The sequence below is a fragment of the Geotrypetes seraphini genome, chromosome 3 (assembly GCF_902459505.1).
Source record: "Geotrypetes seraphini chromosome 3, aGeoSer1.1, whole genome shotgun sequence".
Classification (NCBI taxonomy): domain Eukaryota; kingdom Metazoa; phylum Chordata; class Amphibia; order Gymnophiona; family Dermophiidae; genus Geotrypetes; species Geotrypetes seraphini.
This window is the reverse complement of record NC_047086.1, coordinates 29,733,863-29,758,611: the sequence shown is the minus strand read 5'-3', so window position 1 is coordinate 29,758,611 and position 24,749 is coordinate 29,733,863. Positions and strand designations below refer to the sequence as shown.

Sequence of the window (24,749 nt, the reverse complement as noted above, 5' to 3'; positions counted from 1 at the left end):
ATCTACCATCACAATTGTTGCACCTACAGAATTGTTTTGCTCCATTAGAGCATTGCAATACTCTAGAAAAAAGAATTGAGATGGAACCAGAACCAGTGAAGGTAACTCAAGAAGAAAAGCACTCCCAAAGGAAAAATAATAAAGCTCAAACAAGAAAATTATTGCTGTTCATCATCAGAGAGGGTTAACCTTGGAGCACAAGTCAAGGAGCCTAAAATAGTGAAGTGTCTCATTGGATCCTTGGTTCCCAGGAATACCAAACAAATTCTGTCTATAATTGGGGGAAAAAACTAAGAATTCTAAAACTGCTGATGTTATCCACTTGGGAACAAATCACATAGTCAGCAATACACCACTTGTGGCGCAGAAAGCATTTTGGGAACTGGAGGTGGGGTTAAAACCTTTTGTAGAGACTAGCTTTTTCAGACATACTGCCTGGATATGGAAAAAAGAGGAAAGAGTACTAAATATTGAGAAATAGGTGTCTCAGAGTCTGGTGTCATCAAGTGGACTTTAGGTACATAGGAGGATGGAGAAATACATGGAAAAACAAGAGACTATATTGTAATGATGGACTACATTTTAGTATGACGGGTATATGACGGGTTCGACTCCAAACTGCTACAACTCAAAAGACAATTTAGACGACTAGAGAGAAAATGGAGAAAATCGAACTCTGATCATACAAAATTCGCCTGGAAAAAAAATCAACAAACAATACAAATCACAATTAAAGGACAAGAGAAAAGCACACTACACCAACCTAATAGGCACTGAAACCCAAGACACCAAAAAACTATTCCAAATTCTAAAAACCCTAACCGACACTAAACCCTACCTGACCACTAACAATACTACCCCCCCTCAGCCACTCTATTAGCAGAACACTTCCAAAATAAAATTACCAATGCAAGAGCTACCCTCGATGACACCTCTACCCATCCTAACGAATTCACAATTCTCCCCATAGATAGAGATTCTACTGCAGCAGATAGAATATGGTCTTAATTCCCCAACATACAATGGCCTGAATTCAACAAATACTACAAAAAATATAGCCATGCATCCTGTGACCTCTACAACTGTCCACCATATCTCCTAAAAACATCCAGCACAAAATTCCGCTCTCTTCTTCTAAACTGGATACAAATCTTGCTAATAAACGGCCACTACCTTACCAACCTCAGCGAAATCATCACCCCGATCCTCAAAGACCCCAAAGGACCGATAGACCAAACAGCCAACTACAGACACATTGCCTCTATTCCACTCTACGTCAAAATAATAGAAGGATTAGTTGCCAAATTCCTCTCCAATTACCTAGAAAACCATAACATACTCCATCCCACACAATCCGACTTCAGAAACAACTTCAGCACGGAAACACTACTAGGATCTCTCTTGGACACAGCCAGACAACATCTTGGCACAGGAAAAAAAATGATGCTCATACAACTAGACCTTACCGCTGCATTCGACTTGGTGGACCATAACATTCTACTACAAATCCTGAATACAATAGGTATCACAGATAAAGTATACACATGGTTTGAAGGATTCCTTAAATCAAGAACCTATAGAGTAAAATTAGACAAACAAAAATCTGAACCTTGGTCAACCCCTGCGGAGTCTCCTAAGGATCCCCTCTATCCCCGACTCTCTTCAATCTCTATACAGCCTCCCTCAGCTCTCACCTGGAGAAACAAGGCATAACCTCCTACAGCTATGCCGATGACATTACCATTCTCATACCCTTCGATCAACCTGAACTCTCCATGACAAAAACAATACTTTAGGAGTCACACAGACTCACGCGGGAGACTCTACGCAGGGACTTAGCAAACATAAGGTATGGAGGGCTATGTACGTTAATGCACACAGTCTGGGCAATAAAATTCTGGATTTAGAGAAAGATAATGAACGCCAACCTGGACGTAGTGACGATATCCGAGACTTGGTTCACGGACTCTCACGGGTGGGATATGGTTATCCCAGGTTACAACTTACTTCGTCGAGACAGGGAAGGCAAGCTAGGAGGAGGGGTAGCACTATACACTAAAGGAGACATCAAAACTACCAAAATCACAGATGTCAAGTACACCGGGGAATCCATCTGGGTAAACCTAGTAAGAGGAAACGAAAAATGCCTGTATCTCGGTGTGGTATACAGACCTCAAAGGCAACAGGAAGACAAGGATATGGAATTAATCGAAGACATAGAGAACATCACTTTGCGTGGTGACACAGTACTGTTAGGGGACTTCAATATGCCCGATGCAGATTGGAACGCACTTTCCGCAACAACCAGCGGCAGCAGAAGGCTATTAACCTCCATAAAGGGGGCACGACACAAACAATTGGTATTGGAGCCCACTAGGGACCAGGCGATACTGGACCTGGTACTAACCAACGGAGAAAGCGTATCGGAAGTCTCGGTAGGTGACACGCTGGCCTCTAGCGACCACAACATGGTGTGGTTCAATCTTAGGAAAGGTTTCACTAGATCAAACACGACAACAAAGGTCCTCAACTTTCGGGGAAGTGACTTCAAACACATGGAAGATTTCGTCCGTCGGGCACTGCATGACCAAGCTGAAACCGATAATGTTGAGGCTATGTGGTCAACCCTGAAATATACCCTACACGAAGCAACAAAACGCTATATAAAAACAGTAAGCAAACGACGGAGAAACAATAGACCCTAGTGGTTCACTACAGAAATCTCGGACCTCGTTAAAAAGAAGAAAAAAGCATTTATTTCCTACAAGCAGTCAGGAAAAGGAGAGGCAAAAAAAGACTATCTAGCCAGGTCTAAAGCTGTCAAAACGGCAGTCAGAGGCCAAGCTTCGTATAGAAGAGAATCTAGCAAAGGACATCAAGAAGGAGGATAAATCCTTCTTTAGGTACATCAGTGATAGAAAAAGAAACACAGATGGGATAGTATGCCTCAGAAATTCAGACGGGAATTATGCAGAATCGGATTCTGATAAAGCCGAACTACTAAATGAATACTTCTTCTCAGTCTTTACTTGCGAGGCACCAAGGTCCGGTCCACAGCTGCAAGCACGGCAAAGCTCGGAAGACCCGTTTTGGAATTTCGAGTTTACACCCAGCAGAGTCTACTGCGAACTATCAAGACTCAAAGTGAACAAAGCCATGGGGCCGGACAATATACACCCCAGGGTGCTTAGAGAGTTGCGTGATGTCCTGGCAGAGCCATTATTCGTGCTCTTCAATCTTTCCCTGAATACAGGAAGAGTCCCCTTGGACTGGAAAATAGCGAATGTCATCCCACTCCACAAAAAGGGCTGCAGGACAGAGGCTGTGAATTACAGGCCGGTGAGTCTCACCTCCATTGTGAGTAAACTCATGGAAACACTAATTAAGCATAAATTAAATACGATCCTGGATGAGGAGGCTCTACAGGATCCCCGCCAACATGGATTTACCAAGAGAAAGTCCTGCCAATCCAATCTAATTAGCTTCTTTGACTGGGTAACAAAGAAGCTGGATGTGGGGAAGTCCCTCGACGTCGTGTACTTAGACTTCAGTAAAGCTTTTGATAGCGTCCCACACCGCAGGTTATTGAGCAAGATGAAATCTATGGGTCTGGGAGAAACATTGACTGCATGGGTCAATGATTGGCTAAGAGGTAGACTTCAGAGAGTGGTGGTAAACAGTACCCCTTCCAAAATGTCGGAGGTGACCAGTGGAGTGCCGCAGGGTTCGGTCTTGGGCCCGATCCTTTTCAACATATTCGTAGGAGATCTGACTCAGGGGCCTCAAGGTAAAATCACATTATTCGCCGATGACGCCAAACTATGCAACATAGTAAGTAAGAGCACGTTGCCCGACAGTATGACGCAGGACCTACTTCTATTGGAACAGTGGTCCTCGACTTGGCACTAAGCTTCAATGCTAAAAAAATGTAAAGTCATGCACCTTGGCAATAGAAATCCGTGCAAAACTTACACACTAAATGGTGAAACCTTAGCCAGGACTAAGGCAGAACGTGATTTGGAGGTGATCATTAGCGAAGACATGAAAACTGCCAATCAAGTAGAGAAGGCTTCATTGAAGGCAAGACAAATGATGGGTTGTATCCGTAGAAGTTTTGTCAGCCGGAAGCCCGAAGTCATAATGCCGTTGTACAGATCCATGGTGAGACCTCATCTGGAATATTGTGTTCAATTCTGGAGACCACATTACCAAAAATATGTGCTGAGAGTTGAGTCGGTACAACGAATGGCCACCAGGAAGGTCTCGGGACTCAGAGATCTCCCGTATGAGGAAAGGCTGAATAAATTGCAGCTATACTCGCTCGAGGAACGTAGAGAGAGAGAGGTGACATGATAGAGACGTTTAAATATATCACAGGCCGTATCGAGGTGGAAGATATCTTCTTTCTTAAAGGGCCCACAAGAGGGCATCCGCTGAAAATCAAGGGTGGGAAATTTCATGGCGACACCAGGAAGTATTTCTTCACTGAAAGGGTGGTCGATCATTGGAATGAACTTCCACTTCAGGTGATTGAGGCCAGCAGTGTACTGGATTTTAAAAAGAAATGGGATACACACGTGGGTTCTCTAAAGAGGTAAAATCAAGGGGGGTGGGTCAATAGAGTGGGCAGAGTTGTTGGGCTATGGCCCTTTTCTGCTGTCATCTTCTATGTTTCCATGTTTCTAATATACCAAACACAAACTGAAATTGAACCCAGATAAAACGAAATTCATCCTCCTATAAAACAACAAAATACCAACCATAACCAACATTGAAATCAACGCAATCAACTACCCCATACAAACCACCCTAAAACTGCTAGGAATAATTATCGACAGATGCTGCACCATGCAACTGCAAATCAATAAAACAATACAAAAGTCATTCTTAGTCATGAGAAACTTAAGACAAGTTCGGAAATTCTTCGAGAAAACTCAATTCCAGCTCATAGTTCAGTCCTTAATACTAGGACTACTTGACTACTGTAATATCCTTTACCTCCCATGCCCTACAACCATAACAAAACAACTACAAACTATCCAAAACACAGCACTAAGACTCATCTACTCATTAAAGAAACATGATCACATTACAGAAGCATATCTCCAATCGCACTGGCTTCCGATCCCAGCAAGAATACAATTTAAATTCTACTGCCTACAATTTAAGACTTTATACGGAGACAGTCCAAACTACCTGAATAACTGCCTCATCCACAACACTGCAACCAGACATAGGAAAACTCACACCCCATTCTCATACCCCCCAATTAAGGAGGTCAAACTGAAAAAACTATATGATGGCCTCCTGGCCATTCAAGCAGCCAAACTAGATAACCAAATCGCCAATCTACTGACGGCATCCCTTGACTACAAGACTTTTAGAAAAGAAATAAAGACCATACTCTTCAAGAAAACTCTGAAGAAAGAAATAATACTGCAAGTCTCAAACTCCACCTCTCACTAAAGCCAACTACCCCAACAAATAACCTTACCCATTTCTTACTCTTTTTGAAAATGACCAATTTTTTTTTTTTTTTTTTGTAAGTTCTTGTTGTAATACATCTTGGATAATTATTTTGTAATCCGCTTTGAACTACAAGGTAATGGCGGAATAGAAATCCCTAATGTAATGTAATAATCCTTGCTGAGAAATTCAGTCAGGATGTTTCTAGGCGTTCAAACTAAAAGGTGGGGGATGACATATATATATGCAGGACACTTACAGTGGCCACTTCTAGTAAAGGATGAGATGTGATGGTAGTAAAGAGAGCAACAATATTAGCAATACACTTCTTAGCAAGGCAAGGAAAATGAAATTGCCACAGAAAAGTAGCTGGAAAGTGATCTAGAGAATGACATGGGGACAGAATTTGTCCCCGTTCTCATGGATAACCGTGGTCCTCCTATACCAGCATTCTTCAGTGTAAGGCTTGAGGGTCAGTGGCTTTGCCCAATCATACTCTGATTCTTCCCTCACTCCTTAAAGAATGACATGTGGATGGTTTCCCACAGTTAACCGCGGGGACTGGGACAAATTCTGTCCCCTTGGCAGTGACTGTCAATTCTGTCCCCTTGGCAGTGTCTGTCTGTCTTCGCAAACTTACGAAACAGTGTCCTGCCTCTTCCTTCCTATGCCAATGCGCCCCCTCGTCCTTCCTATCCAAACATGACCCTCCCTCCCTCCTGCAGATGTCAGAGGCTTCCGGGTCAGCCTCTGGCCACATGTAGGAGAGAAGTGTCTGCTGGGAGGAGGGAGCCGGATAGAGGAGTTGAACGCCTGAGGGATGGAGGCATGAATATGAGATGCAGAATGGAGGGAATGACAACGAGAATTGCGTTGAGACACAGAAGGGAGGAGGAGGGTCGTATTGAGACATAGGATGGAATAATGGAGGGAGTGAGAGAAAGATGTTGAGGTGGGGAGAGAATAGAAAGGGAGAATTGTTGGGTATGGGTGAGTGAGAGGGAAAGAGATGATCGGGGTAGTCCTATAATGAGGCCTCCGGCTACATTCTTTAGGGAGTGGCATCTTGCTGCCAGCCCTTTCTGCTGCTCCCCTTTCCGACATCTAAGGCTTTCACACTTCTCCCCACAATCGGCACTTTTCCCTTTCTAACCCCCCCTTCCACACACACATTGCCATCGCCACTGCATTTATCTTTCGTTTTCTGTAAAAGTCGCTGGGTGGTAGTATTGATTCCATGCTGCCGGTCCCTGCGTCTTCTGTCCACTGCAGCCTGCCCCCCTCTAACAACTTCCTGTTTTTACTGGGGCAGGCTGCATTGGAGAGAAGACGCAGGAATTGGCGGCAGGGAATCACTACCACCGCTTCTCATTGTAATATTTATCTGATCACTAATCTCCCCAAGAGACATTAAGACATTTTTAGTTTTCTTCAATTTTACACCTGAACATTAATCTCCCTAAAAGACATAGTCATTCTTAGTTCTTCTTAACCTAGCCCTCCCTTCGTTCTAACTTTGATTGTTCTCTTTAAGTAGTTCCTTCTTGCCTTTCCCAGTGTGTCTAGTACAGGGGTGCCCAAAAGGTTGATCGTGATCGACCAGTAGATCACAAAGGCAACGCGAGTCGATCACGGAGCCCATCCTGGGCTCCGCGATAGACTTGCATTGCCTTAGTGTTCTGCTCTTCCTGCTTCCCCGATGCCAGGCCTGGCGAGTACAAGCACCAGGCCCACAGCCTTCCCCCCTTGAAGTCAATTCTGATGTCAGAGAGGAAGTTCCGGGCCAGCCAATCGCTTCCTGGCTGGCCTAGAACATCCTCTATAACGTTAGAATTGACCTCGGGGAGGAAGGCTTGTGGGCCCGGCGCTTGTATGCGCCTGACCTGGTGTCGGGTAAGCAGGGAGAAATTGGTGGCGGTGGTTTGGGGGGGGGGGGCAGGGTGAGAGAAAGACATAAAAGGGGGCAGGGAGAGAGAAAGACAGAAAGGGGGAGCAGGGAGAGAGAAAGAAAGAAAGAAAAGGTTGGATTCATGGAGGGACAGAGAGATGTTGTTTGGGGAACGGAATGAGGTCTGGAGGAAAAGAAGCATGCAGGAGGCAGAAAGAAACAAAGAAATTGGATTTACATTCAGAAGAAGGAAGTGTAACCAGAGACTCATGAAATCACCAGACAGCAAAGGTAGGAGAAATGATTTTATTTTAAATTAGTGATCAAAATGTGTCCGTTTTATTTTAAATTTAGTGATCAAAATTTGCCCAAATTTATATCTGCTGTCTTTATTTTGCACTATGGCCCCTTTTTGCTAAACTGCAGTAGCGTTTTTTAGCGCAGGGAGCCTATGAGTGTCGGAGCAAAGCGGGACATTCAGCTCAGCTCCCTGTGCTAAAAACTGCTATCGCGGTTTAATAAAAGGGGAGGGGATATATTTGTCTATTTTTGTATCGTTTTTACTGAGGTGACATCTGCCTTGACCTCTTTGAAAAAACCCCAAATATAAATGATAATTAACATTTTCTCTGCACACAGTATTCTTTGTGTTTTTTTTAAATTTTATTGTTGGTGGATCATTTTGACTTGGTTATTTTAAAAGTAGTTTGCAAGCCAAAAAAGTGTGGGCACCCCTGGTCTAGTACATCAGATAAACATGGAGTGGGAGAGGTGTAACTTTTATTTTTTATAACTCGCTTAGAAACCTAGGAAGAGGTGATCAAATCAAATTTTAAACTAAAGGAAGATGCAGTGGGGGGGAGGGGGAGTAGAATGGGAAACATGTTGATTTGGGGCAGAAGGGTGAAAGCCTTAGATGCCGGGAAGTGGGGCAGCAGAGGGCTTGCAGCAAGATGCTGCTCCCTCAACCATACTGCCTGAAGATGGATATTAGACTCTGGGGAGGTTGTGGAAGAAAGGAGATATGTTGGACTCAAGTGAGGAAAAGAGGAAAATATAGACTCAGGAATGGGGTAAGGGATGGAGAGATGTTGGATTTGGAAGATGAATGGGGAGGACAGAGAGGCTGGAAGGGGGGAAAGGGAGAGATGGACTTGGTGGAGGGTGGGAGATGGATGGGGGAGTGAAATGGACTGGGGAAGGGGCAAGATGGGAAATGAGAGAGCTAGGGGGTGAGAGAAGGAGATAAAGTTGATAGATAGATGAAAAATAGAAAGGAGTAGGGTTACCTGAATGGAAAATTCTTAATAATCAGTATAGTCTGGAATTCTTATGCTTTCAGGCGGATTTCTTGGGACACCAAGCCGCACAGTGGTATAAATTGATATCTGGATATATGAATAAAAAACCAAGAACTGGTCTTAGAGACATTTGGAGCATTGAAATTAAGCATCAATTATCCCAGGACAAGCAGGCAGCATATTCCCACACATGGGTGACGTCACCGACGGACAGCCTCGAAAGCAAACTTGCTTGAAGATCTCGATCTTTCGAGCACTGTACCGCGCATGCGCGCGTGCCTTCCCGCCCGAACTAGGGGGCGCATCTCCTGAGAGGATCCTCAGTTCGTTTATTTCCGCGGAGACAAGAAGACACGTTTTTTACATCTCTGCAGCATTGCCTTCTCTTCACCGCGGCTGTTTCTTTTCTTTCAGTAAAGTTCGGTCGCTGTGCTCTCCTATTTCTTTTTCGTTTTCTTTTCTTAAAAAAAAAAAAATAAATAAAAAGTTTCTTTTATTTCTTGTCCGGCCGGTGAGCCTTGGGCCTAGGCCCATTTGCTCCTTTCGTTCGACACGGACTTTATTTTTTCCATGTCCCGGCCTCTCACCGATTCAAACGTTGTCGTCAGTGTAATCGTGTGATTTCGGTCACCGATTCCCACTGCCGCTGTCTACAGTGCCTGGGTCCCACTCATTCCCCAGAAGATTGTCACCGTTGTTTCACTCTTACTCCATGGGCTTTTCGACGCCAGTGCGCTCAATTTTTTCAACTTTTCGGAGACATGGAGCAACCTTCGGATTCTACTTCGACCTCGGCGGCTGCCCCGGTCTCGAAGGCTTCGACTCCGACGACATCGACGACTACGGTCTCGAAGGCTTCGACCCAGGCTCCGGCTGGAGCTTCGGTCTCGAAGGCCTCGACCTTGCCTATTTCGGTTCCCTCGAAGACGGTGCCATCTGCGAAGTCTTCTATGAGGGGTAAGTCTCCGGGTTCTCTTTCAGGTACCGTACCCAAGAAGCCACCAGAGTCCTCTGCACGTCCATCTTCCAAGCGTACCTCCAAGATAAGGGAATACTCACCTTCGAGGTCGCCCTCTTCGGAGCGTACTGCTGCACCTACGAGGTCAGAATCTTCTGTCTCGGTGCCGATGCTGTAGGACATGTTGAAATCTATACTCACCACTCAGATTTCCTCCTTAGTGGCTCAATTGGTCCCGTCCTCGACCTTGCCTCGGACTGATCAGCCTGTCACCCAACCAGAGCTTCCAGTATCTCGAGGCCGATCCAGGACACCGAAGAAAATTTCTTCGTCTGATTCTTCTCCAGACTCACCTCCTCCGAAGCACCGGTCGAAGCATTCGAGACCTATTGCTTCCAAGCTTTGGAGGGAGTCTTCGGCATTGGATACCGAGACTTCTCTGCCTCATTCTTCGAAGCAGAAGCACGGATCTCGACACCATCGCGCATCGACTCGAAGTCCTTCTCGACCAAAGACTCCACCGTCGAAGCCACTCCGTCGAGACAGTTCACCACAGACCTCGACTCATTCCGTACCACGTACACCTGGTACTTCTCCATCCAGGAGCCTGAAGAGAAAACATTCTCTTACTCCACCTCACAGTGCAGCTTCTTCTGTGACTCTACGTCTAGACTCAGAACCACTTTCACCATATTCTAGAGAGGCTTCTCCCTCATACTCAGCTCTTCCTAAATCTCGCAGTGTATCTCCTGAGGAAGCGTCTGATTCCAAACCCATTTCTTTTGCCAAATTTATTTTTGATATGGGACAAGCTCTCAAACTAGATCTTCATTCAGATTCTAAGTATACTCCTGAATATTTAGCAGATATGGAGCTTCCTCATCCACCGAAAGAGTCCCTCAGAATACCTATGACTCCGGTTCATAATATGGAGACTCCTTATTCCATCACTGCCATTCCATCTAAATTGGAATCCCGTTATCGAACAGTTCCATGTAAAGGTTATGAAAAGTCTCAACTATCTCATCAATCCCTGGTAGTAGAATCCTCTTTAAAGAAAGCATATCCTTCTGCTTCAGTTCCGCCAGGTAGAGGAGGTCGTACCATGGATAAGTTTGGTCGCCGTTTATACCAGAACTCTATGATGGCAAATAGAGTTCTTAATTACAGCTACATTTTTACATCCTACTTCAACCATTTTCTGAAGATTTTACCATCTTTTTACCCGGATATCTCTACCACTCGTCTTTCAGAATTTAAACTCATCCTTAAGACTCTTTCTCAATTACGACTCTTCATGTTACAAGCCTCATATGACGCATTTGAACTCTCGTCTCGAGTATCTGCCTTTGCTGTAGCCATGCGTCATTTAGCATGGTTACGTATTGTGGACATGGATCCCAACCTTCAAGATCGATTGGCAAATCTACCTTGTCAGGGAAATGAATTATTTGATGACTCTATTGAGGCAGCTACCAAGCGTCTTTCAGAACATGAACGCTCTTTTGCTTCCCTCATTCGACCAAAACCTAAACCTGCACCAACTAGAGGTTTCAAACAGACTCCACGTCGTTATCCTCAGAAAACGACTCCTGCTTTTTCCAGACCTCCTCCTCGTCGTCCTCCTCAACAACAGCGACAACAAGAATCTCAGACTCCTGCTGCCACCAAGCCTGCTCAGTCTTTTTGACAATCTCAACATGAGCATTCCAATTTCTCTGTTTCCAAATTCTCCCCTCCCCATAGGGGGTCGCCTTTCCACATTTTATCACCAGTGGGAGCTCATTACATCAGATCTGGGTGCTTACCATCCTACGAGAGGGATACTCTCTTCGGCTCCTTCAGGTGCCTCCAGATCGCCATCCAAGAGAGTGTCCTTCCAATCAGTCGCATCTTCCCCTTCTTCTTCAAGAAGCTCGAGCTCTGCTTCTCCTACGAGCTGTGGAGGAAGTTCCTCTTTCCCAAAGGAACTTGGGATTCTACTCCCGTTATTTTCTAGTTCCCAAAAAGACGGGGGATTTGCGACCGATCCTGGATCTCAGAGCTCTCAACAAATATCTAGTCAAAGAGAAATTTCGAATGCTCACTCTGCCAACTTTATATTTGTTAATGGATCAAGGGGATTGGATGTGTTCCCTCGATCTCAAAGAGGCGTATACTCATATCCCTATTCATCCAGCATTTCGCAAGTACCTCAGATTCCAAGTAGGAAGCCTTCATCTGCAGTACCGAGTTCTCCCCTTCGGATTGGCTTCTTCTCCCAGGGTTTTTACAAAATGTCTCGTGGTGGTGGCTGCAGCTCTTCGCAACCACGGTCTCCAAGTATTTCCATACCTAGACGACTGGCTCATCAAGGCTCCTTCTTTTTCAGGGGTTATTGCAGCGACCCAACAGACTATTCTTTTTCTACAAAGTTTGGGATTTCACATCAACTTTCCCAAATCTCAGTTGACTCCTTCTCAGTCTCTCCAGTTCATAGGAGCAACTCTGGACACTATCAATCTGAGAGCATACCTTCCACAACCACGTCGGGCCGCCCTGCTTCAGATTTCTCAACAACTCTTCCAACTTTCAACTGTTCCAGCACGAAAGATGATGGTTCTGCTCGGTCACATGGCTTCTACAGTTCATGTGATTCCTTTTGCCAGACTTCACCTTCGTATTCCTCAATGGACACTGGCATCCCAATGGCAGCAATCAGTGGATCCACCAACTCGACTGATTTCCATAACTCCTTCATTGCGGAAGTCTCTCCGTTGGTGGATGCTCTCTTTGAATCTTTCAAGAGGCTTGCTGTTCCACCCTCTTCCTCATCAGAAAGTCCTCACAACCGACTCATCAATGTACGCATGGGGAGCTCCTGTGGACGGTCTTCGCACTCAGGGTCTCTGAACTCAAGCAGACCGTCGGTGTCATATCAATCTGTTGGAACTCAGAGCGATATTCTATGCTCTCAAAGCTTTTCAACATCTCCTTCACGACATGGTGATTCTTGTACGTACCGACAACCAGGTAGCCATGTATTATGTCAACAAACAGGGAGGGATAGGCTCTCACTCCCTCTGTCAAGAAGCTCTGAAATTGTGGCATTGGGCAATTCTTCACAACATCTTCTTCAGAGCTGTTTATATTCAGGGTCAACACAATTATTTGGCGGACAAATTGAGTCATCTTCTACAGCCTCACGAATGGATACTCAATTCTCCTACTCTTCGCCAAATCTTTGCCCGTTGGGGAACTCCGCAGATAGATCTGTTTACGTCACCTCTCAACTTCAAACTGCCTGAATTTTGCTCCCGCATCTATGCCCCTCAACGTCTCGAAGCGGATGCGTTTCTACTGGACTGGAGGAATCAGTTCCTTTATGCTTTTCCTCCGTTTCCTCTGATTCTCAAGACTCTAGTCAAACTGAAGTCATGATTCTGATAGCTCCTCGGTGGCCCAGACAACCTTGGTTCTCCCTTCTACTTCAACTCAGCACCAGGGAGCCTCTTCTTCTACCAGTATTTCCCTCTCTACTCACGCAGAGTCACGGATCCTTGCTTCATCCCAATCTGCAGTCTCTACATTTAACAGCTTGGTACCTTTCTGCATAACAGACTTTTCTCAATTCTCTCCGTCTGTTCAAGATATCTTACTTGCTTCCAGGAAACCATCAACTAGACAATGTTATGGCCAGAAGTGGACTAGATTCTCTGCTTGGTGTTCTACACGTCACTTGCCACCCAGATCTTCCTCCTTGACATCCGTTCTGAACTACTTACTTCATTTGTCACAATCTGGACTTCAAACTACATCTATTCGAGTCCATCTTAGTGCTATAGCTGCTTTTCATCAGCCTTTGGATGGAAAACCCCTTTCTGCACATCCTATGGTTTCTCGCTTTATGAAAGGACTTCTCAATCTCCATCCACCGCTTAAACCACCTCCAGTGGTTTGGGATCTCAATGTTGTTTTAGCTCAACTTATGAAACCTCCTTTTGAACCGCTTGACAAAGCCCACCTTAAGTATCTCACTTGGAAAGCTGTGTTTTTGATTGCCCTCACTTCTGCTCGAAGAGTCAGTGAGCTACAAGCTTTGGTTGCAGATCCACCCTTCACAGTTTTTCACCATGACAAGGTGGTCCTCCGTACTCATCCTAAATTCTTACCTAAAGTTGTTTCGGAATTTCACATCAATCAGTCTATTGTTCTACCTGTGTTTTTTTCCAAAGCCTCATTCTCATCCTGGAGAAGCCGCTCTTCATACCTTGGACTGTAAACGTGCTTTGGCTTTCTACCTCCAACGCACTCAACTTCACAGAACATCTCCTCAACTTTTCATCTCATTTGATCCAAACAAGTTGGGACGTCCTATATCAAAACGCACAATCTCCAACTGGATGGCTGCTTGTATTTCTTTCTGCTACACTCAGGCTGGTCTTCCTCTGCAAGGTCGAGTGACGGGCCACAAAGTTAGAGCTATAGAAACATAGAAACATAGAAATAGATGGCAGATAAGGGCCCACGGCCCATCTAGTCTGCCCACCTTAATGTCCCTCCCCTACCTTTGCCCTGTGAATAGATCCCATATGCCGATCCCATTTGGCCTTAAAATCAGGCACGCTACTGGCCTCAATCACCTGTAGTGGAAGACTATTCCAGCGATCAACCACTCTTTCAGTGAAAAAGAATTTCCTGGTGTCACCTCGTAGTTTCCCGCCCCTGATTTTCAACGGATGTCCTCTTGTTGTCGTGGGACCCTTGAAAAAGAAGATATCTTCCTCCGCCTCGATGGCGGCATCTGTAGCTTTCCTTCGATCAACTCCTATTGAGGAAATCTGCAAGGCTGCCACTTGGTCCTCGGTTCATACTTTCACCTCTCATTATTGTCTGGATTCCTTATCCAGGAGGGATGGCCACTTTGGCCAATCTGTTTTGCAAAATCTTTTTTCGTAAATTGCCAACTTCCCTCCATCCCTTTTTACTTAGCTTGGAGGTCACCCATGTGTGGGAATATGCTGCCTGCTTGTCCTGGGATAAAGCACAGTTACTTACCGTAACAGTTGTTATCCAGGGACAGCAGGCAGATATTCCCACAACCCTCCCACCTCCCCTGGTTGGCTTCTTGGCTAGGTATCTGAACTGAGGATCCTCTCAGGAGATGCGCCCCCTAGTTCGGGCGGGAAGGCACGCGCGGTACAGTGCTCGAAAGATCGAGATCTTCAAGCAAGTTTGCTTTCGAGGCTGTCCGCTGCGGGGCTCCGTCGGTGACGTCACCCATGTGTGGGAATATCTGCCTGCTGTCCCTGGATAACAACTGTTACGGTAAGTAACTGTGCTATTTCTGCGTCTCAATGGCCACAAATTTGGTCTTGGAGAATGAGATGTACAGTGTCTGCATCTATGAGACAAACTTGGTTCTTTTTGTTACATAGAGCTTTTTGGACCCCAGTTAGATTACAAAAGTTAGACAGCTCTAGGTCTAATAGATGCTGGCATTGTAATCTGGAAGCAGGGACTTTGGATCATTTAATATTTTATTGTCCCTGTATCATGGTTTTTTTGGAAATCAATTTGGTCTCAAATTAATTGTTTACTAGAAAACCATGTTGCTTTATCATATGATACAATTCTGTTTGGGATGTCAATGAGAGGAAAAAGTCAAATTTCATCAAATAATAACAAGCTTTTATTAATTATGACAGGAGTCGCCATACAACATATTACCAATAATTGGAAAAATTACAATAGGCTTAGCTACACATTTGGGTGGAATTCATTATGCCATATTTATACAATTGAAAGATCAATTGCCATACAAAAAGGGAATTATAATAATTTTAAAAAGATTTGGGGGCCATTAACAAATTATTGCAATGAATAGACATCATTTTCCTAATGAAAGTATATTTACATGTAGGGGGAGGGGGGAAGGTAAATAGTTCTTTTAAAGGTTTGATTAATAGATTGAAATATAATATACTAGTGTTTTAGCCCATTACATTCGTTACAGTAATGGGTGCTAGAATAGCCTCACCTATACCCTGACCCTGACTCTGACCCCACCCATGCCCCGTCTCTATCATGCCCGGACCCTGCCTCCCACTGATCCCAGTCCCACCACCTCACCTTTCACCATTTCCTTTGTACCCTTTTGGCCCTCCCGACAGGGTCTTTACTTACCCGAGGCAGCAGCAGCAGTCCTGATGTACCAACCTTTCCTCCCTCAGTGCCTCAAAGCAGCAGTGGTACTTCCATTTTCATCTCTCCCTTTCCCCCTTTCACACCCTCTACCATCTCTCTCTGACCCTGTTTCACCTCTTTTGCCATCTTTCTCTTTCCTGTCCCCCTCTGTCCTTCCCCAAGACCATCTCTCTCTCCTGCCCTCTCCACACTCCCTGAAGTCTATCTCTCCCTATCCCCTACCATCTCTCCTGGTCCCCCTAGTAGCCCCTCTGTCCTTCTCATCCATCTGTCTCTGTCTCTCTCTCCTCACCTCCTGCCTCTGCAGAGTTCTCGCAGCTCCTCCTCCTCCTCCTCCAGCCAGGCTTCAGCCATCTGCTGCCGCGGCCTGCAGCCGCCGAAAGCCTTCGCTGCAGCCTGCAGCTGCCGACAGCCGCCGCGGCCAACATCCGCCTCGGGGGATTCTCGTGCATGCGCACTCCTTCCTGCAGTGCCCTACAGTGCACAGAAAACGGAAACACGCAGGTGGGAGTGCGCATGCGCGCTTAGAGCTTTATTATATTAGATAAAGGATATTTTGAATTAAATTACTTGTGGGAAGTGTGGTGGTGGGGGGGGGGGGGGGATAAATTTTTTGTATATTTCACTGATTGTCCAGTTCTTCTTTGTGAATCGCCCGGATCTTTTGTGGTTGGGCAGTATACAAGAATAAAGTTATTATTATTATTATTCTGCTTCTGATGTTCCTGCAAAAATTGTTACTTTTGAGGTTTTTTTTGCCTATGTGGCAAGTTTCTCTTCATATTCTATTTTAGCCTTTCTTACCAATGCTTTTCTTTGATTTGCATCTAACTTGTCAGTGCTTAGGTTGCTTTTTCTTTTTTTTGTTTTATAAATCTTTATTCATTTTCTTATGTTACAACAAGTGTTTCAAATAAATTCATTATAAACTTGAATAATCACACTTGATTAACTTACATATTAATATCAAATTTAAAATTTCTTTAGAAAATCAATATTTTATAAAGTTATAATATTATGTAAGAAATCTAAGTTAATATAATTATTATTGAATATAATAATCTCCCCTCCCTCTCTCCCTCCCTATCAATATTGAATGAGAAATCTTTATTCATTTTCATATGTTACATCAACAATATAAATTCATACTAATATTTCAGAAAACTAAATTTATATAATTCTTAGTTAATATAATAATATCCCATCCCCTCCCCCTCCCTTCTATTCAGTAATACATGAATAAAATTTTTAAATGTTATTTTATCCATATTTCATATTATAAATCTAGTATTAATATATTATATAATATTTAGAGATATGATCTCTTTTTCTTCTAATCAAATTCTATACATGGGAAAATTAATCATTCTTTACAATATTCAGTTAATGGTCTCCATATTTTTTGAAATTTATCTACATGTCCTTTTTGTGTTGCTATAGTGAGCTCCATTTTGTATATATGACATACAGAATTCCACCAGAATGTATAATTTAATCTGTCATGATTTTTCCAATTGAATGTGATTTGTTGTATTGCTATTCCAGTTAAAATAAAAAGAAGTTTGTTATTACTTGATGATATTTGACTTTTTGCTCTCATAGTTGTTCCAAATAATATGGTATCATATGTCAAGGCTACCGGATTTTCTAACATCCTATTTATTTGGGGCCAGATTGATTTCCAGAATGTTAAGATGAATGGACAATAGAATAAAAGATGATCTAATGTCCCAATTTCAACATGACAATGCCAGCATCTATTTGACCTAGAGCTATCTATTTTTTGTAATCGAACAGGGGTCCAGAAAGCTCTATGTAAAAGAAAAAACCAAGTTTGTCTCATAGATGCTGATACCGTACATTTTAGCCTCCAAAGTCGTGGCCATTGAGATGCACTAATTTGGTGCTTTATCTCAATGCTCCAAATGTCTCTAAGACCATTTTTTGGTTTTTTATTTATATATTCGGATATTAATTTATACCACTGTGCAGCTTCATGACCTGTTGAATTAATCTGGAAACACAGGAATTCCAAACTGTGATAATTAGTAAGATTTTTCCATTCAGGGAACCCTACCTGAATGGATTGCTTCAATTGCAACCATTTAAAATATTGTGTTTTTTTAAGATCAAATTTATGTTGCAATTGTGAAAACTCCAGCAACTTTCCATTTTTTATTATATCATCTAAAATACGAATACCTGCTGTCATCCAGTTTTTCCAGATTATTTTGAAACCGCCTATTTTGATCTTGGGGTTTAACCAAATCGTTTGAGTTGTTGATTTACTAATTGGAATAGGAGTTAGATTACTTATATATCTTAAAGTTTTCCATGTATCCATGAATATTTTATGTTCTTTGTATAGCCTTGGTATTTTGATACTAACTACATGACTGAGACGTAAAGGAAACATGAGTCTCCATTCAAGCCAGAACCAATCTGGAATATTATCAGTGGGCTCTGGGAGGATCCAATACATACCTTGACGTAAAATATAGGCTTTATGATACCTATAGAAGTTGGGAAAATTTACCCCTCCCTCCGCAATTGGTCTTTGTAATGTCACTAAAGCAATTCTGGGATTTTTCCCAAGCCAAATAAATTTTGTCAATACCTTATTTAACTTTGTATAAAAAGAATCTTGAAAGAAAACTGGTATCATTCCCATTTGGTAACAAACTACAGGTAAGATCATCATTTTAACTGTTTGTACTCTTCCCCACCAAGATAAATGTAAAGGATTCCATTGTTCACACATCTCTGTCACTTTTTGTAATAAACATTTTTCATTAATTTTCATTGTGTCTTCTAAATCTTTTGAAATCCAAATTCCAAGATATTTAATAGTATCCTCCTTCCAAACAAAAGAGAATGTATTAAATAAACCTTTTGTACAGTGTACATTTAATGGAAGTATTTCTGATTTATTCCAATTTATCTTATATCCTGAAAACTTTCCGAATTTATCAATTAGTTCAAGCAATTGTGGAATGGTGGATTCTGGATTCCTCAAATATAATAATAAATCATCAGCATAAGCTGATATTTTGTATTCTCTATCTGAATGAGGTATACCTTGTATTTCCTTTACTTGTTGGATTGCTAATATTAAGGGTTCTAAAACTATATCAAACAGTAAAGGAGACAAGGGACATCCTTGTCTAACTCCTCTCTGTAGATTAAATTTTTCTGAAAATGTATTATTTATATATAATCTAGCAGAGGGGGAGCTATATAATGTTTGTATCATTTGTATGAATCCAGGACTTATACCAAACCATTCCATAGCCTGATACATAAATGTCCATTCTATTCTATCAAAGGCCTTTTCTGCATCTAAAGAAACAGCAAAAGTAGGCTCATTCATTTTCTTTGTTAAGTATAACATATGGAATGCTAATCTGGTATTATGAGATGAATGTCTTTGAGCAACGAATCCTGTTTGAGGCATACCTATAATATGGGGAAGAGCATTAGCCAATCTTAATGCAAGTATTTTTGCTAATATTTTTCCATCTACATTTATTAAAGATATTGGCCTATAGTTTGAAACCAATGTGGAATCTTTATTTGGCTTTGGTAAAACAATAATTAAAGATTCTACTATAGTGCCATTTATACTTCCTTTATTAAGTTGATATTGACATTGTTTTGTAATGAATAAACACCATTTTATTAACATTATTTATGATTGGAAGGGAAAGGGGAGGGTTTATATAAATGAAAAAAAAAAAAAATGTAAAAAAAAGAAATATGACAAAGATTGATTCAATTATAGTTCATAGTTCATAGTAGATGACGGCAGATAAAGACCCGAATGGTCCATCCAGTCTGCCCAACCTGATTCAATTTAAAATTTTTTTTTTTTTTTTTTCTTCTTAGCTATTTCTGGGCGAGAATCCAAAGCTTTACCCGGTACTGTGCTTGGGTTCCAACTGCCGAAATCTCTGTTAAGACTTACTCCAGCCCATCTACACCCTCCCAGCCATTGAAGCCCTCCCCTGCCCATCCTCCTCCAAACGGCCATACACAGACACAGACCGTACAAGTCTGCCCAGTAACTGGCCTAGTTCAATCTTTAATATTATTTTCTGATTCTAAATCTTCTGTGTTCATCCCACGCTTCTTTGAACTCAGTCACAGTTTTACTCTCCACCACCTCTCTCGGGAGCGCATTCCAGGCATCCACCACCCTCTCCGTAAAGTAGAATTTCCTAACATTGCCCCTGAATCTACCACCCCTCAACCTCAAATTATGTCCTCTGGTTTTACCATTTTCCTTTCTCTGGAAAAGATTTTGTTCTACGTTAATACCCTTTAAGTATTTGAACGTCTGAATCATATCTCCCCTGTCTCTCCTTTCCTCTAGGGTATACATATTCAGGGCTTCCAGTCTCTCCTCATATGTCTTCTGGTGCAAGCCTCCTATCATTTTCGTCGCCCTCCTCTGGACCGCCTCAATTAAATAATTGTATGGAAAGGGAAGGGGGAAGAAGGGTTTAGATATATATACCTTTGTTATGATCTTGATAGATTTATCAAGTGATGTTAGTAAATCTATGTATTACTTATATTGTACACTTGTTGAAAGTTTAAAAATGAATAAGGAATTATTAAAAAAAAAAAAGTTGATATTGAAAAAGATTTAATAAATAGGGTAATAATAAATTTTGAAATGTTTTATAAAATTCCACTGTATATCCATCACCACCTGGAGCGGATCCAACTCTAAGGGATTTCAAAGCTGTTTCTAATTCTTTTAATGATATTGGCTCTTCCATACTTCGTTTTATATGTTCAGGAACTTTTGGACCCTCTAACATTTTCAGAAATTCTAAACCATCTTTTTCTTTATTTAAATAAGTCTCGGAAGTATAAAGAGATTTATAAAATTTTAGAAATTGTTTTAAGATAGGTTCAATTTGTGTTAATGTGTCACCTTTTTCATCTTTTATAGCAATTATTTTTGATTTCTTTTTTTTCGCTTTGAGATAATTTGCCAATATTCTTCCCGACTTATTTGAGTTTCCATAATACAGTGCCTGCTGGGAGAATAAATCTTTTCTTATCATCTTTGATGAGAATTCATTGTATTTTACTTTAAGTTTTAATAATTCTTGTTGTATAGAATATTCCCATTTTTCTATTAATTTTGATTCTAAAATTTTTATTTCTGTTTCCCAAATTAGAAAATTGTTTTCTATTTTGTTTATTAAGATAAGCCGAATAAGAAATAATTTGTCCTCTTATTGATACCTTAAAAGCATCCCATAATATTTCCCTAGAGATCTCATCTTTATCATTCATTTGAAAATAATCTTTCATTTTTGTTTGAAAATTCTCACAGAATATTGGATCAGCAAGCAATGTTGGTCTATTTGTATTTTGATCTGTGATTTTAATTTCAATCCACACTCCACCATGATCAGATAATATGATTGGATCAATGGCAGCTTGTGTTACTTGATGTGCTAGGTGTTTTGATATAAATATATAATCTATTCTTGTTTTTCATCTTTATTCCTTTTTATTTCTTTCAACAAGTGTACAATATTATTACAAGTAATTCACATCACTCACTTGACATTCTTAAGCAATATTATTACACATGTTTTAATTCCCTCCACCCACCTCCCATCTCCTCCCCTATCAACAAAATATTTTATCCAAACATATACATATTTAGACTCTCCCTCCCCCCCATTTTTACAAATTATCCCCTAAGGAAAAAGAATAACCCTTAATCATTACAATATTCAATTAATGGCCTCCACACCTCCTTAAACCTTTTAAAATATCCCCTCTGTACGGCAAGAAATCTTTCCATCTTATATAAATGACAAACTGAGTTCCACCAAAAACTACAATTCAATCTAGAACAGTCTTTCCAATTAGTCGTTATTTGTTGAATTCCCACTCCAGTAAGAATCATCAATAATTTGTTGTTTGCTGCAGATATCTGACTTTTGGCCCTCATACACATTCCAAAAATCACTGTGTCGTAGGATAATGCTACATGATTTTCCATCAATATTTTAACTTGATCCCATATTGATATCCAAAATGCCTGAATACATGGACAATAAAATAAAAGATGGTCTAAAGTTCCAATTTCAATTTTACAATGCCAGCATCTATTAGACTTAGAGCAATCTAATTTTTGTAATCTAGTAGGGGTCCAGAATGCTCTATGCAACAAAAAGAACCATGTTTGCCTAATAGATGCCGACATCGTACCTTTAATTCTCCAAGACCAAATACGTGGCCATTGAGATGCATTAATTTGATGCTTAATCTCAATGCTCCAAATATCTCTTAATCCATTTTTTGGTTTCTTATTCAAATAATTAGATATCATTTTATACCACTTTGCGGCCTGGTGTCCCAGAAAATCTGCCTGGAAACATAAGAATTCTAAGCTGTAATGATCATTTAAAGATTTCCATTCAGGGAACCCCACCTGAATAGCCTGCTTCAATTGCAACCACTTATAACTTTGTTTTTTATTCAGACCATATTTATGTTGCAATTGTGAAAAATCAAGCAGCTTACCATTATCAATTACTTCCGTTAAGGATCTTATACCTGCTTTAATCCAATCCTTCCAGACAACCTTAAACCCGCCTATTTGTATCTTGGAGTTTACCCAAATAGTCTGCTGTTTTGATTTTAAAATAGAATCACTAGTTAATTTATCTACAAATCGTAATGTTTTCCAAGTATCCATTAATACTTTATTGTCTTTACGTATTCTAGGCACTTTTATACCAAGCAGAAGATCAAGCCTAAGTGGAAAAATAAGTGATCTCTCCACCCTTAACCACTCTGGTAATTGTTCCAAAAGCTCTGGGAGGACCCAATACATACCTTGGCGCATGATATAGGCCTGATGATACCTATAAAAATTGGGAAAATTTACCCCACCCTCCTCAGTTGGTCTTTGCAAAGACACTAGAACCACTCTTGCAATTTTACCCAGCCAAATAAATTTAACCAGAATACTATTTAATTTTTTATAAAAAGACCCCTGAAAAAACACTGGTATCATTCCCAATTGATAGCAAACTACAGGCAAAATCATCATTTTAACAGTTTGAACTCTTCCCCACCATGACAAATGTAAAGGATTCCATTGCTCACATAACTCTGTTACTTTTTGTAATAAAAATTTTTCGTTTATTCTCATTGTCTCTTCGAGTGTTTTATTCAACCAAATACCTAAGTATTTTATACCATCCTCTTTCCAAATAAAAGGGAAAGAATCAAGTATACCTTTTGTACAATGCACATTTAAAGGTAAAATTTCTGATTTATTCCAATTTATTTTGTATCCTGAGAATTTTCCAAATGTATCTATTATCTCCAGTAGACATGGAATTGTTGTTTCCGGATTCCTCAAATGAAGCAATATATCATCTGCATAAGCGGATACTTTATATTCCACTCCAGCACATGGAATACCCTCTATGTCCTTTGCCTGTTGAATAGCTAACAACAAGGGTTCAAGAACTATATCAAAGAGCAAAGGAGATAATGGACAACCCTGTCTAACTCCCCTCTGCAATTTAAAAACATCTGAAAAATTATTATTTATGTATAAACGAGCAGTTGGGGAGCTATACAGTGCTTGAATCATTTGTATAAATCCAGATCCAATACCAAACCATTCCATAGCTTGATACATGAAATTCCATTCTACACGATCAAAAGCCTTCTCAGCATCTAGTGATACTGAAAAAGCCGGATCATTAATTTGTCTTGTTAAATAATACATCTGAAATGCCAGTCTAGTATTATTTGAAGAGTGTCTTTGAGCAACAAATCCAGTTTGATTTATTCCTATTATATGCGGAAGAGCTTTAGCCAATCTTAATGCTAAAATCTTAGCTAATATTTTACCATCTACATTTATTAAAGATATAGGCCTGTAATTTGACACCAATGTTGGATCTTTATTTGGCTTTGGCAAAACAATAGTTAAAGATTCTGCCATAGTGCCTGATATACAACCTTTATTCAGTTGGTCCTGATATAGTTTTAATAAATATGGTAAAAGGGAAATTTGAAATTCTTTATAAAACTCCACTGTAAATCCATCTCCACCTGGAGCGGTCCCAACTCTAAGGGATTTCAATGCCATTTGTAACTCTTTTAATGATATAGGTTTATCTAAACTTCCTTTTATATGATCAGGAACCTTAGGTCCTTTAACTAAACTCAAAAAATCCAACCCATCTTTCTCTTTATCTAAATAAGACTCAGAAGAATACAGTGACTTATAATATTTTAAAAATTGTTTTAATATATTTCCAATTTGAGAATGAGAATGTCCTAATTCATCCTTAATTATGCTTATTTTCTCCTTTCTTTTCTTTGCTTTTAAATAATTTGCCAATAATCTTCCAGCCTTATTTGCACTACCATAATACATCGTTTGCTGAGCAAAAATATCTTTCCTTACTAATCCAGAGGAAATTTCATTATATTCACATTTTTTTTTTAACAATAATTGAAATGTCTCTTGTTCCCATTTATTAACCAATTTTAATTCCAAATTTTTAATTTCTTTTTCCAAATTTGCAAATTGCTTTCTTATCTGTTTCTTTTTATACGCAGAATATGATATAATTTGTCTTCTCATAGTTGCTTTGAAAGCATCCCATAATATTCCAATCGACATTTCCTCTAGGTCATTAAGTCTGAAATATTCATTCATTTTTATCTGAAATTCTGTGCAAAATTTAGAATCGGCAAGCAAAGTATTATCAAACCTCCATACAGGTTTGGAATTATCTTGATCTAATAAGTTAACTTCTATCCACACACCACCATGATCAGATATTACTATTGGTTCTATGTCAGCTTTTACAACTTGCTGTACCATCTGATCTGAAACAAAAATATAATCAATTCAAAATGATTGATGAACATGTGAACAAAATGTAAA

The 24,749-nt window shown here is 40.7% G+C and overlaps 1 protein-coding gene across 2 annotated transcripts in view; it reads left to right on the top strand.

Moving 5' to 3' along the window:
- The window catches only part of MDN1 (midasin AAA ATPase 1), a 943,760-nt gene that overhangs the window by 59,713 nt on the left and 859,298 nt on the right, over window positions 1-24,749 (top strand). The window lies entirely within an intron of this gene.